We start from the raw sequence: 14,582 nt of genomic DNA, 5'->3' as shown, positions 1-14,582 counted from the left end.
CTGGAAGATACCTTCAGATTAAAAGTAAGGGGATGGAGAAATATATATCATGCTACAGGAAATGAGAAGAAAGCAGGAGTAGCTCTACTTATATCAGACAAACTGAACTTTAAATTAAAGACAATAACTAGGGATGAAGAAGGGCATTACATAATAATTACAGGGTCTATCCATCAGGAAGAACTAACTATCATAAATGTCTACGCACCGAATATGGGAGCACCTAAATATTTAAAACAATTAATCACAAACAGAAACAAGCTTATAGATAAGAATGTGCTAATAGCAGGGGACTTTAATACTCCGCTTACAGCAATGGATAGGTCAACCAGACAGAAAATCACTAAAGAAATAATGGACTTGAAAGACACATTGGACCAGATGGATCTGACGGATATATTCAGAACTCTATTTCCTGAGGCCAGTGAATGCACTTTCTTCTCAAGTGCACATGGCACATTTCCAAGATAGATCACATACTGGGACATAAAGCAGCCCTCAATAAATATAAGAGAATTGAGATCATACCATGCACACTGTCAGATCATAATGCTTTGAAACCTGATATCAATCACAGGAAGAAGCCTGGAAAACCTCCAAAAACATGGAGGTTAAAGAACACTCTACTAAAGAATGAATGGGCCAATCAAGCAATTAGAGAAGAAATTTAAAAATATATGGAAACAAATGAAAATGAAAATACAACAATCCAAAATCTATGGGATGTGGCAACGGCAGTCCTAAGAGGATAGTACATTACACTCCAGGCCTAATTCAAGAAATTAGAGAAAGCGCAAGTGCAATATCTAACAACTCGCCTAAAGGAACTAGAGGCAGAGCAACAAGAGCACCCCAAAGCCAGTAGAAGAAGAGAAATAGTAAAAAATCAGAGCAGAAATAAACAACATAGAGACCAAAGAAACAATTGAACAGATCCATGACACCAAGAGTTGGTTCTTTGAAAAAATAAACAAGATTGACACACCTCTAGCCAGGCTTCTAAAAAAGAAAAGTAAGAGCACCCAAATAGACAAAATTATGAATGAAAATGGACTTATTAAAACCAACCCCTCAGAAATACAAGTAATTATCAGTATTTCAATTTTCAAGTAATATGAAAAATAACATGTCAACAAGTTGGACAACTTAGAAGAAATGGATAAATTCCTAAATACACACTCACTACTAAAATTCAAACAGGAAGAGGGGCGCCTGGGTGGCTTAGTCGGTTAAGCGTCCGACTTTCACTTAGGTCATGATCTCGCGGTTCGTGGGTTGAGGCCCCACTTCGGGCTCTGTGCTGACTGCCAGCCCAGAGCCTGGAGCGTATTTCAGAGTCTGTATCTCCCTCTCTCTCTGACCCTCCCCTGCTCACGCTGTCTCTCTCTCTCTCCTAGAAATAAATTTTAAAAAAATTTAAAAAAATTGACACAGGAAGAAATAGAAAATCTGAACATACCCATAACGAGTGAAGAAATCGAATCAGTTATCAAAAATCTCCTAACAAATAAAACCCCTGGACCTGATACCTTCCCAGGGGAGTTCTAACAGACATTTAAAACGGAATTAATCCCAATTCTTCTCAAGCTATTCCAAAAAATAGAAATCAAAGGAAAACTTCCAGACTCATTTTATGAAGCCAGCATCACTCTGATTCCCAAGCCAGATAGAGTTCCAGCAAAAAAAGAGAACTACAGGCCAATATCCTTGATGAATATGGATGCAAAAATCCTAAACAAGATACTTGCAAATCGAATTCAGCAGCAGATAAAAAGAATCATCCACCAAAATCAAGTGGGATTTATTCCTGGGTTACAGGGCTGGTTTAACATTCGGAAATCAATCAATGGGATACATCACATCAACAAAAGAAAAGATAAAAACCATATGACCCTGTCGATAGATGCAGAAAAAGCATTTGACAAAATACAACATCCCTTCTTAATAAAGACCCTCGAGAAAGTCGGATTAGAAGGAACTTACTTAAATATCATAACAGCCATCTATGAGAAGCCTTCAGCTAACATCATCCTCAACGGGGAAAAATGGAGAGCTTTCCCCCTAAGATCAGGAACACGACAGGAATGTTCATCCTCACCACTGTTGTTTAACAGAGTGCTGGAAGTCCTAGCAGCAGCCATCAGACAACAAAAGGAAATCAAAAGCATCAGANAACTGATCCAAGAATTCAGCAAAGTTGCAGGGTACAAAATCAATGTACAGAAATCGGTTGCATTCTTATACACCAACAATGAAGCAACAGAAAGAGAAATCAAGAAACTGATCCCATTCACAATTGCACAGAAAACCATAAAGTACCTAGGAATAATCCTAATCAAGGATATAAGAGATCTGAATGATGAAAACTATGGAAAACTTATGAAGGAAATTGAAAAAGACACAAAGAAATGGAAAAACATTCCATGCTTCCTATCCTTCCATGGATAGGAAGAATAAATATAGTTAAAATGTCATTACTACCCAAAGCAATCTACACATTCAAAGCAATCCAAATCAAAATTACACCAGCATACTTCTCAAAACTAGAACAAACTATTCTAAAATTTGTATGGAACCACAAAAGACCCTGAATAGCCAAAGTAATATTGAAGAATAAAACCATAATGGGAGGTATCACCATCCCAGACTTTAGCCTCTACTACAAAGCTGTCGTCATCAAGACAGTAAGGTATTGGCACAAAAACAGACACATAGACCAATGGAATAGAATTGAGAACTCAGAAGTGGACCCAAAAATATACAGCCAACTAATCTTTGACAAAGCAGGAAAGAGTATCCAATGGAAAAAAGACAGCCTCTTTAACAGACAGTTCTGGGAGAACTGGACAGCTACATGCAGAAGAAAGAAACTAGATCATTTTCTCACACCATACACAAAAGTAAACTCAAAATGAATAAAGGACCTGAACGTGAGACAGGAAACGATCAAAACCCTATAGAAGAAAGCAGGAAGCAAACTCCTTGACCTCCACCGCAGCAACTTCTTACTTGACACATCCCCAAAAGCAAGAGAATCAAGAGCAAAAATAAACTGTTGTGACCTCATCAAGATTAAAAGCTTCTGCACAGCCAAGGAAACAACCCAGAAAATTAATAGGCAACCAACGGAATGGGAAAAGATAGTTGCAAATGACATATCAGATAAAGGGTTAATATCCAGAATCTATAAGGAACTCACCAAACTCCACACCCGAAAAACAAACAACCCAGTGAAGAAATGGGCAGAAGATATGAACAGACACTTCTCCAAAGAGGACATCCAGATGGCCAACAGACACATGAAACGATGCTCAGCATCCCTCCTCATCAGGGAAATACAAATCAAAACCACACTGAGATACCACCTCACGCCAGTCAGAGTGGCTAAAATGAGCAAATCAGAGGACTCTAGATGCTGGCGAGGATGTGGAGAAACGGGCACCCTCCTACACTGTTGGTGGGAATGTAAACTGGTGCAGCCCCTCTGGAAAGCAGTGTAGAGGTTCCTCAAAAAATTCACAGTAGAACTCCCCTTGACCCAGCGATAGCACTGCTAGGAATTTACCTNGGAGAGGGAGAGAGGCAAGCCATGAGAGACTCTTGAATGCTGAGAACATACTGAGGACTGATGGCTGTGGGGGGGAGGGGCGTGACGTGCATGGAGGAGGGCATGTGTGGGAATGAGCACTGGGTGTTATATGGAAACCAACTTGACAATAAACTATTTGTAAAAAAAGAAAGAAAAGAAAGAAAGACAGAAAGAAAGAAAGAAAGAAAGAAAGAAAGAAAGAAAGAGAAATACAATATATGCTAAAGTATAAAAATTTTCAAATACATGTAGCCCAAGCTTTCTCAGACCTCAACACATGGATACAAATAGGGTAACTTGAATAATAACTAAAACTTTAATTTATAAATTTTAGTTTATATTTAAAAAAAAAAGAAAAAAGAAAAGGAATGAACACAAGACAACAATGCCTGCCCTCATGAGTGGAGAGACAGTGGGACCAAAAAGGATAGACAATGGGCACCTGGGTGGCTCAGTTGCTTAAACATCTGACTTTGGCTCAGGTCAAGATCTCATGCTGTGTGAGTTCAGGCCCCACATGGGGCTCTGTGCTGACAGCTCATAGCCTGGATTTTGCTTCAGATTCTGTCTCCCCCTCTCTCTGCCTTTAACATGCTCATGCTCTTTCTCTCTTTCTCTGTCTGTCCATAATAAATAAATGTTAAAACATTTTTTCAAAAAAGGATAAAGAATGGAGTATATAAAAATGGAACATATATAATCTTTCAGATGGTGTCAAATATGCCAGTGGTGGGGAAGACCAGCAGGAGAGGGCTACAGATTAATTAAGGTGATTAGGGAAGCACCCTTGAAAGGGAGCAGATAGTGAGCTTGGGGACTATCTGGAGCCCTAAAGGCAGAGAAACAGAGGTGGGAACAGGTCTGGCCTATTGTTAATAGGGAGGTAACAGAGAGACAAAACACAGTGAGAGGAGGAAGCAGAAGTTAGAGGGAATTGCAGACAAGGCACAGGAAGGGACTTCAAGGAGTATGTTTTTCCACCAGTGAGGCCTAAGTCAGTGGCAGGTTATGGACAGAAAGGAGTCCTGTAAAAAAAAGGTCACCAGTTGCTATTTCTGGTAAGATTGCCTGAAGAAAGGCCAGGGCAGTGGTGGGGTAGGGAAAGATACACTTTCCCTCCACCCTCTTAGGTTCCATAGCTGGATCAGTGAGGTAAACTAACAACTGGAAGATTAACAGGACAGAGGTATACAAATCTATTAATATTTACTATACCATACCATAAGGGTACCACTGGGAAAAAAAATCGATTACTCAAACATTTGAGAGGTTTGAGAGCTCATTTGCCATCTTAATAGGGAAAGGGGAGAGGAAATGTAGTCCTTAGTGGAGAGTAAATGGTTTTTAGTAAAGATGAATGGGGTCTTTGAAGAAGAGATAGAAGATATGACAGCTTGTGACAAAGTTTGTTCGCATGTGGTATGAACTTCTCTTCTCCTGTAATGAGTCACTCTTCCATGGTTGATGAAATCACAGGCAGGGTGTTTATGACAATTGAGTTCCTTTTGGAATATTTGTCTTTACACAAATAAGGGCATTCAGAGAAAGCTTCTTCCTGCAATTGCTCTTTTTCAAGTGACTTCAGCACAAAATAATCAATATACCACCAAAGCAGTGATTGTAAAATTTATTTATTTAAATTCAAGTTAGTTAACATACAGTATAGCATTGGTTTCAGGAACAGAACCCAGTGATTCATCACTTATTTACAATACCTAGTGCTCATCCCAACAAGCACCGTCCCTATTGTTCATCACCCATTTAGCCCATCTCCCAACCCACCTCCCCTCCCCTCCAGCAACCCTCAGTTTGTTCTTTGTATTTAAGAGTCTCTTATGACTTGCCTCCTTCTCTGTTTTTTTTTTTTAAATTTATTTATTCATTTTTGAGAGAAAGAGAATAGGGAATGGGCAGAGAGAGAGGGAGAGAGTGAGAGAATCCCAAGCAGGCTCCACTCTGTCAGCACAGAGCCTGATGTGGGGTTCAAATTCACAAACCATGAGATTATGACCTCAGCTGATAGCAGAAGTCGGACACTTACCAACTGAGCCACACAGGTGCCCTGCCTCCCTCTCTATTTTTATTTTTGCTTACCTTCTCCATGCTTATCTGTTATGTTTCTTAAATTCCACATATGACTCAAATCATACAATATTTTATCTTTCTTTAACTAACTGATTTTGCTTAGCATAATACACTTTACTTCCATTCACATTGTTGCAAATGGCAAGATTTCATTCTTTTTGATCACTGAGTAGTGTTCCATTGTGTGTGTGTGTATGTATATATGTATATATATGCTACAACTTCTTTCTCCATTCATCATTTGATGCACATTTGGGCTCTTTCCATAATTTGGCTAATGTTGATAGCAGTGCTATAAACATGGGGAGTGCATGTATCCCTTCAAATCAGTATTTTTGTATCCTTTGGATAACCAAAGCTATCTATTTAGGGGCAGTGTGTCCTGAACTCTTTCATGGATCATTTCTAGGAGTCTGTCTACAATCATCCAGGTAGAGATGTTGATAGTTTGGACCAGGGTGATAGTGGCAAGAATAAAAGTCACTGGATTGTCAATAGACTTGGAAGATCTAGCTGCAGGATTGTGGACGTGGAACAGGAAAGAACAAAGATTGTATAGAAGGGCTCATGTGCAAATGGGGGGGTGACACTGCCATTAAGTGGAAGGAGAAAAGGGGCAGGTGCTCAGGTTACGTTTGGGCATTTTCAATTAGTCCAGATCATCCTAGACATATATAACAAGGGGAAGATGTTGCATAAACAATGGAATGTTTAGGTCTGGAGTCAGGGGAGAGGCCTAGGAGAAAAATTTGAGAGTTGACAGTTTATAATTGGTACTGGATGACATAAAACAAGATAAGATAACCAAGGGAATAGATACGTTTAAAAAATAAATCAACCAAGTAAATCTGAAGATCTAACTGGCTTTATTAAAGAATTCATGAACTGGGTTGCAACCCATCTAGCAAACAGAAAGCTCTGCTGAGTTGCAGAAAAGAAAATGTTTTTATTTTTTAATTTTTAAAATCTTTTTATTTATTTTTGAGAGAGAGAGAGAGGCAGTGTGAGCAGGGGAGGGTCAGAGAGAGAGAGACACAGAATCCCAAGCAGGTTCCAGACTCTGAGCTAGCCACCAGCACAGAGCCCATGCAGAGCTTGAACCCATGAACCGTGAGATCATGACCTGGGCCAAAGTCAGACCCTCAAGCGACTGAGCCACCCAGGCGCCCAAAGAAAATGTTTTTGAAGGCAGAGAGAAGGCTTAAAAATGTAAGGGGTTTATTAGCAAGGAATGCACTGTTTAGTCAAGATTGCCTTCCTAAGGAAGAAAGGTCTCTCAGGGAACCACTGGCCAGGAATGGGGACCTTAACTTAAATGATTCCATTAGGGGCCTATGATTTTTCTTTTTAACAGAAGCATGTGAAGAAGGACTGAGCCTGTGGACACCTCAAATTTTAGATCTGGTTGTAGGGAGAAGGTGTACACAAAGCAAGGCAAGTTCAGTCTTACTCACTTCCTGCTTTGGTTTAACCAACTGGCTCTTCATCTGATTTTTCTTCCACCTTTGAAATGAAATGGCTTCTTATTGTTCAAGTGTCTTTTTCTTTTTATGGTTAAAAGATAAGTGTAATAGACATCGGAATGGGACTGCTCCTTTCTCACTTTTGGCTGAGGCATGGCAACAATTGCTGCTCCATTTCAAGGCAAACCATCACATAGAAATTTCAAATGATGTGGTTATGTACTGGTTAGATGACAGTCACAGCTCTCACTTGCATACAAGGTACAGGAGGGCTGGGGGTGAGGGGATTCCTATAAGGAATTCCTGAAACTTGGAATTTCCTGACCAATAGGAGTGTCTTTTTTATGCTAATGAGATGACTCTGGGCTGGAGAGCCTTCAGGATGGGAGGTGATGACCAGAAAGACCAACCTAAGGTTAAAGGGTTGGAATTTTCAGCCTCCTCCTTCCTTCCTCCCCTCACCCTGAACCTCCAGGGAGGTGAGGGGGACTAGAGACTTGAGTTCAATCACCAATGATCAATGAGTTCATCAATCATGTCTATGATTCCATGAAAACCCCTAACTGAGTCAGTTCCTGAGTTACTAACTCAGTACTGTTTGGGGCATCTCTCTATGTGCATAGATCTACTTTATTCCTTCTGACACAGTAGTCAGTCAAACATATACCCTATTATTTATTAACAATAACAATGTAATTTTATTAATTAAAACTATAATAAGATGTATTAATTATAAAAGACATGATATCATCTAGGATACAAGCAAAACTACTGTAAAAGAGGGACCCAAACACAGAAGCTGAGCACCAGGTCAACCTATCTCTCTCTCTTAGGATAGTGCAGAGTGAGCATACCATGCAGCTGGGTACAAATACAGAGAACAGAGAGCAAACTGGTGATTGCCAAAATAGAGGTGGCAATAGGGGAAATAGGTGAAGGGGGTAAGAGGTACATGCTGGAGGCTGGCTCCGGCAGGCCCAGGGGTCCCCTAAGGATGGACGGTATCAGCGAGAGAGAGAGTGAGAGAGCCCCGAGATTCTTTCTGATCACCAGGCAGGCATCTCTGTCCTGTCGGTTTTGGTGTCTTTATTTAAAGGTTCAACAACAATATGAGGTCAGAGAAAAGGAATTTCTTATAATGAGAGGCCTTTTGTGATATCAATTGCAGAATTATCCCAGTCATAGTGAATTTACGACCAAGGAAATAACAGGATGCTCTTAGTGAAAAACAGGATAACATATAGGTTAAATTGTATATAGATAAGCTAGGAGAGCTGTCTGGCTCTCAAGAGGATGAATGATTCTGAATTGGTTTGTTTGTGGAAACTACCAAGGGGGCTCTATATGTATCAGTCTTTGCATCTGGGTTTATGTTTTAATTACTCTTATCTATCCTCATCCCAGCTGCCAGTGTAAGGGAGGATGTTTGTGGAATGTAGGCCTTGAGGAAGGGACTGCCATACATCACCAGTTAGTAAGTTATGTTCTGCCCTTATGTGTACCTTAACTATAAATTAGCTTCTTCTGACATGGGACCAGACTCAGTAGTAACTCTTGTGTTCTTAACCCCCTTTATTATCTAAGTTTTGGATCTGCAAGGCCCATAGGAAAAGCCTTTTGACAATGATCCATAGAGCTTTTATCTAAAATCTCTTTTGTAAAGGCAGGAATATGCTTTTCCTTATGAGGTATCTGTGTTCAGAATATGGGTCTGGTATGGAATATTGTGAGGCCTGGTCAATACCAGCAGGCTTATTTCCAGCATGAGCCAGTAGTAGCAGAAGGAGATACCAGTTTTGTTTCTCATGGCAGGAGCTGTGCAAACATTGCCATTTCCTTGCTGTGATTGCCATCCAGAGAGGCCAGTGCGGCAGGTACAAACTTCTGGTTATAAAATAAATAAATTATGGAGATGAAAAGGATTGTATAGGAACTACTATGTATTTACCCAAAGTATACAAAAATATAGATTCATTGGGTTACATGCACCCCAGTGTTTATAGCAGGATTATCAATAAGAGCCAAATGATTACTGAAAAGAGTACAAATGCCTATCAACTAATGAGTGGATAGAGAAGATGTTGTATATATACAATGGAATATTGCTCAGCCAACAAAAAGAATTAAATATTCACATTTGCAACAACATGGATGGAACTAGAGTGTACTATGCTAAGGAAAATAAGTCAGTCAGAGAAAGACAAATACCATATGATTTCACTCATATGTTGGATTTAAGATAAAAAACAGATGAACCATACAGGAAGGGAAAACAAGAGAGAGGGAAGCAAACCATGAGACTTTTAATGATAAAGAACAAACTGAGGGTTGATGAAGGGAGATGGGAGGGGGATGGTCTAAATAGGTGACGGGTATTAAGGAGGGCACTCTGATGACCACTGGATGTTATATGTAAGTGATTAATCACTAAACCCTAGTCCTAAAACCAATATTACACTATATATTAACTAACTAGAACATAAACAAAAATTTTAAAAAGAAAAACTGAGTACAGGACTTGAATAGATATCTTTCTTTCTCTTTCTTTCTTTCTTTCTTTCTTTCTTTCTTTCTTTCTTTCTTTCTTTCTTTCTTTCTCTCTTTTACAAATAGTTTATTGTCAAGTTGGTTTCCATATAACACCCAGTGCTCATCCCCACAAGTGCCGAATAGATATTTTTCTAAAGAAGGCATTACAGATGGCCAACAGATACATGAAAAGATGCTCAATATCACTCATCAACAGGGAAATGTAAATGAAAACTACAATATCACCTCAAACCTGTCAGAATGGCTAAAAATAAAAGCACAAGAAATGAATCTACAGTTGTTTCAAAGTAAATTTTTATTTAAGACAATAATAAAATAGATATTTTTTTAACCCCTAGAGCAAAAACCTAAGAAGAAAACTGTTGGCTTTGATGACATCAAAACTGAAGTTTCCTCTTCAATAACAGTCACCATATACATACAGAAGGGAAGAGATGAGAAAAAGATATTTAAAGCAACTGTCAGTGGCCAAGATATATTACACAACTTGAAATGAACAGGAAGCACTATGGAAAAATAAAGACTATGAAGAGGCAATTCACACAAGGAGAAACTTAAAAGGCCAATAGGTATATGAAAGATTGCTCAAAATCAAGTGTCATGAGAAAAAATGGAAATTAAAACAAAAGTGGGGCACTCCTCTATAACTACCAAAGATGAGAAAGGTGAGAAGGCCATGTGTGAGGGGGAATGATGCAGGGAGAACCACAGTGGAATATCATGTAGATGTCTGTTGTTAACAAATTTCAGACTGAGGCTGTAAGAACCAACAATGCATTTATTTGGGGTCTTAGGAGTTGCAATTTTAGGAGACACAGATTCAAGAGGAATTGAATGGGTGTGCCAATTTGGGGAAGAAATTAGGGTTTATAAAGGCCAAAACTGCAAGGTTATATAAATTGTTTTTGAAAGAATTGTGATTGATACTGACAAAGTTTAAGCTGACTATCTAATACCTGGAAATGTTCCAGGATATGGTTATGTGGTTAAGACCCAGGTGTGAGAGTTTATTTTCCATGAGGGAGTGGATGTGCATAAGCTCTGTGTTTCCAATGACCTCCCAGCTCCATTTTGGGACCCCCTTGCAATTATAATTTGATTTTGTAACTCTGTTCCCACTGTCCTCATGGCAAAATGGACATAGGCAGATTATAATGCTGTGATTAAAAAGTAAAAAAGAACCTGTTCCAGAGAATAGTACTAGTTGTGTAAATTTAAAATAAAAATACTGGGCATCTGGGTGGCTTAGTCAGTTAAGCATCGGACTCTTGATTTCAGATCAGGTCATGATCTCAGGGTTGGTGGGATGAAGTGCTGAGTCAGGCTCTGCACTGACAGTGTGGAACCTGCTTAGAATATTCTCTCTCTCTCTTTCTCTCTCAAATAAATAAACCTTTAATAAATAAATGAATAAATAAATAAAATATAAACTACAACACAGATTTATTAAAGATACAAATGAATTTAATGGTGTCATGTCAAAGCAGACAATTGCCATTGTGTGGGAGGAGAGTAGAATGAAGGGACAGGACAGGAATGGGACTTGACTTAATAAAGAGCTGTTATCTTTAAAGATAAAACTATCAGTTATTTTATCAGCAAAAATGGCTTTTTGGGGAAGAGCAAAGAATTACAATTTAGGACAATCAAGCTATGGCAAAACAATAGGCAAGTCTGGAGAACAAAGGAGAGGGCTGCTCTTTTACAGACATAACAGGGAAGGTGGGAGGAGCTGTTATAAAAGAAAAGTCCATTGGAGAAAACTAGGAGTTCAAAGTACAGTGGCTTTTCATTCCGGGATGAGTGGTAACTTTATATTAGCATGTAGGGTGCAGAAATCTCATACCCAGAATATGTAAATCCAGAGACAGAATGCATTTGGTGGTTGAATGAATTGAATAGTGTTCCCAGAAAGATATGCTGAAGTCCTAAGCCCCGGTGCCTGTGAATGTAACTATTTGGAGATTGGGTCTTTGCTGATGTATTGAATTAAGGTGGGCCCTAATTCAGTAACTGGTATCTTTATTAAAAGAAGAGACACAGAGGGAAGGCAGCCCCGTGAAGATAGAGGTAAAGCAAAGATTGATTGGAGTGAGGCTGCCACAAACCAAGGAAGCTAGAAAAAGCAAGGAAGAATTCTCCCCTAGAGTTTTGGAAGGATCATGGCTCTGCCAACACTTTGACTTCAGACTTCTGGCCTTCAGGGCTGTGAGAAGATAAATTCCTGGTGTTTAAGACACCCAGCTTGTGGTTCTGTTGCAGCAGTCATAGGAAACAAATACAAATGGTCACCAGTGTCAAGGGGAGGCAAAAAGTAGGTGCAAATGTTTAACGGGTACAGGGTTTCCTTTTCAGGTGATGGAAATGGTTTGGAACATTTCCAGTGAAATTATTTAGAACTAGATAGAGGTTAAATAACATTGTGAATGGACTAAACGCCCCTACCAGGGTGATGGGTATTAAGGAGGGCACTTGTGATGAACACTGGGTGTTGTATGTAAGTGATGAATCACCGAATTCTCTGCCTAAAACTAATACTACACTGTATGTTAACTAACTGGAATTTAAATTAAGACTTGAAATAAAAAATAAATAAAATAAAAATAATACATACATACATACATACATACATACATCCTGCTGTTGTTGATTGGTATTGAATTGAATCCATAAAATAATACAGGAGAATTAACTATCTGAGACAACATAGATAGACCTAAAGAGTATTATGCTAAGAGAAATAAGTTAGACTGAGAAAGATATATACCATAGGATTTCACTCATAAGTAGAATAAAAAAATGAATAAACATGGGGCAGCTGGGTGGCTCAGTTGATTGAGCATCCAACTCTTGATTTCGGCTCAGGTCATGATCCCAGGGCTGTGGGATCGAGCCTGGTGTTGGGATCCGGGAGGAGCTTAAGATTCTCTCTCTCCCTCTGCCCTTCTTCCCAAATCATGTACTCACCCTCTCTCTCCAAAAAAATAATAAAATAAAAAAAATAAAATAAAATAAGATAAAATACATTAAAAATAAAAAGCAGAATCAAACCTATAAATACATAAACAAACTGATGGTTACCAGAGGAGAAGGGGAGGTTGAACAAAATGGGTGAAGGGGAGAGGGAGATACAGACTTCTAGTTATAAAATGAGTAAGTCGCAGGAATAAAAGGTACAGTATGAGAAATATATTTAGTGATATTGTAATAGTAATATGTGGAGACTTGTGGGGAATATAGCATAACATAAACTTGTCGAATCACTATGTTGTACCCTGAAACTAAAAAGCATTGTCTGTTAATTATACTCAAATTTTAAAAAATGAAAAAATAAAATTGGAAGGTAATTTTTTAGGAATAATTGAGGAGAACTGACAGCTACAATATTGAAGGTTCTGATAGGTGAATATGGCATAAGACTTCTTTATATGTTGGCTTTAATTCCTTGTCCAAATATTTTCTATAATTCCCTTATGCATATACAAGAAAATAAATAAGAATTCTTATTTTTGCCCAGAAGAAGTGACATAACAGACACTCATTCTCGCAATAGATGGAGATCTTTCCATGTCCATACATATGGAGCATTCTCATTGTTTCATGACAAATAATACTCTATCTACATCCAAAATGTATCATCACATATGCACTTTGGGTTTGTTTCCATCTATACTAAAGCTATAATGAATGATGTTGGTTATTTGAGGTCTGACTCCCCACTCCTCCTTTAACCTGGCATGTGAGCCACAGCATTAATCGAGGTCAGGAACTCAGAAAATAGTCTGGCTCTGAAAGTGGTTTCTCCTAATCTAGCCCCCCATTTTCCAGCTTATGGGAGTGGGGGTTAAAGCTCTAGGGTACAGCCCCTCCAGTCTCTGCCTCACCTTAACCTCATTTTTTCTGCTCGGCTTCCAGTTCTCCATCAGCATAGGTGACCATACATACATGCACACACTTACCAAGATGCAGAAGAAATCATTTTAAAGCCTGAGCTCTTGGCTCCTTCCCTCAAGATATCATGCTTGGATGACTACTAGACAGGAAAGAGCTGATCCAAGATACAGAGTACATGGAGACAGGACCTGGGAGGAGACACCAGACACCAGACTTACCTACTAGAAGTGAATGACAGGGGAGGGTGTACCAAAGGAGGAGCTGAGATATACCTGCCTGGTGACACAGTCAGGCCTGTAGGAACCTCTCTGTAGAGCCCAGTGTGGAGAGTGGAGGAAGAGAAAGAGAGGAAAAAAAGAGGGAGGGAAGTGAGACTGCAGCACAGGGCAGGCAAGAACCTGGGGAGTCCAGGCTCCCTGCCCCTCTGCTCTCCAGAACTGCCAGCCAGAGTACCCTCATGTCCAGGCTGTTGCTGATGCTGTACTGTTGTCCTCCAGTTGGAAGTGATCAGAGCTGTGCTTCCCTGCATGTCCAGACACATCCCCCTGATGCTGTAGGTGTTGCGCCCTCAGTTCCACTTTTAGGTTACTGTGGGCACATGGTGTAGCAGGAATGGCAGAAGTCCCATGACCTTTAAACACCCTTGAACCATGTGATCCTCATTGGCCTGAGCCCCACCAAAACACATTTAACACCAGCGTGGGACTAACCCTCCACCTGAAGGAAGTTGATCCCTCTTCAAACTTCCTACACGTGCACACACACACACACAACACATACACACACCTGTCACTCTGAAAGCACCCCCTTCAGACAATCTAGCCCTTTCTTGGCCTCTTCCCCCAAACCAATGGTCCCCATTAAACTTCAATAGTGCCCCTAAAACACCACTTCTATGTTCCCATTCCCTTTCCAGCATCTTAAGATATTTTTTTCTCACAGAAGGGATAAAAACAAATATTCCAGAACAAGTGAACATTGGGGAAGAGGAGTTATATGAA

Source organism: Crocuta crocuta, unplaced genomic scaffold (assembly GCF_008692635.1).
Source record: "Crocuta crocuta isolate KB4526 unplaced genomic scaffold, BGI_CrCroc_1.0 scaffold797, whole genome shotgun sequence".
Lineage (NCBI taxonomy): Eukaryota > Metazoa > Chordata > Mammalia > Carnivora > Hyaenidae > Crocuta > Crocuta crocuta.
Note: the sequence above shows the minus strand (reverse complement) of the source record.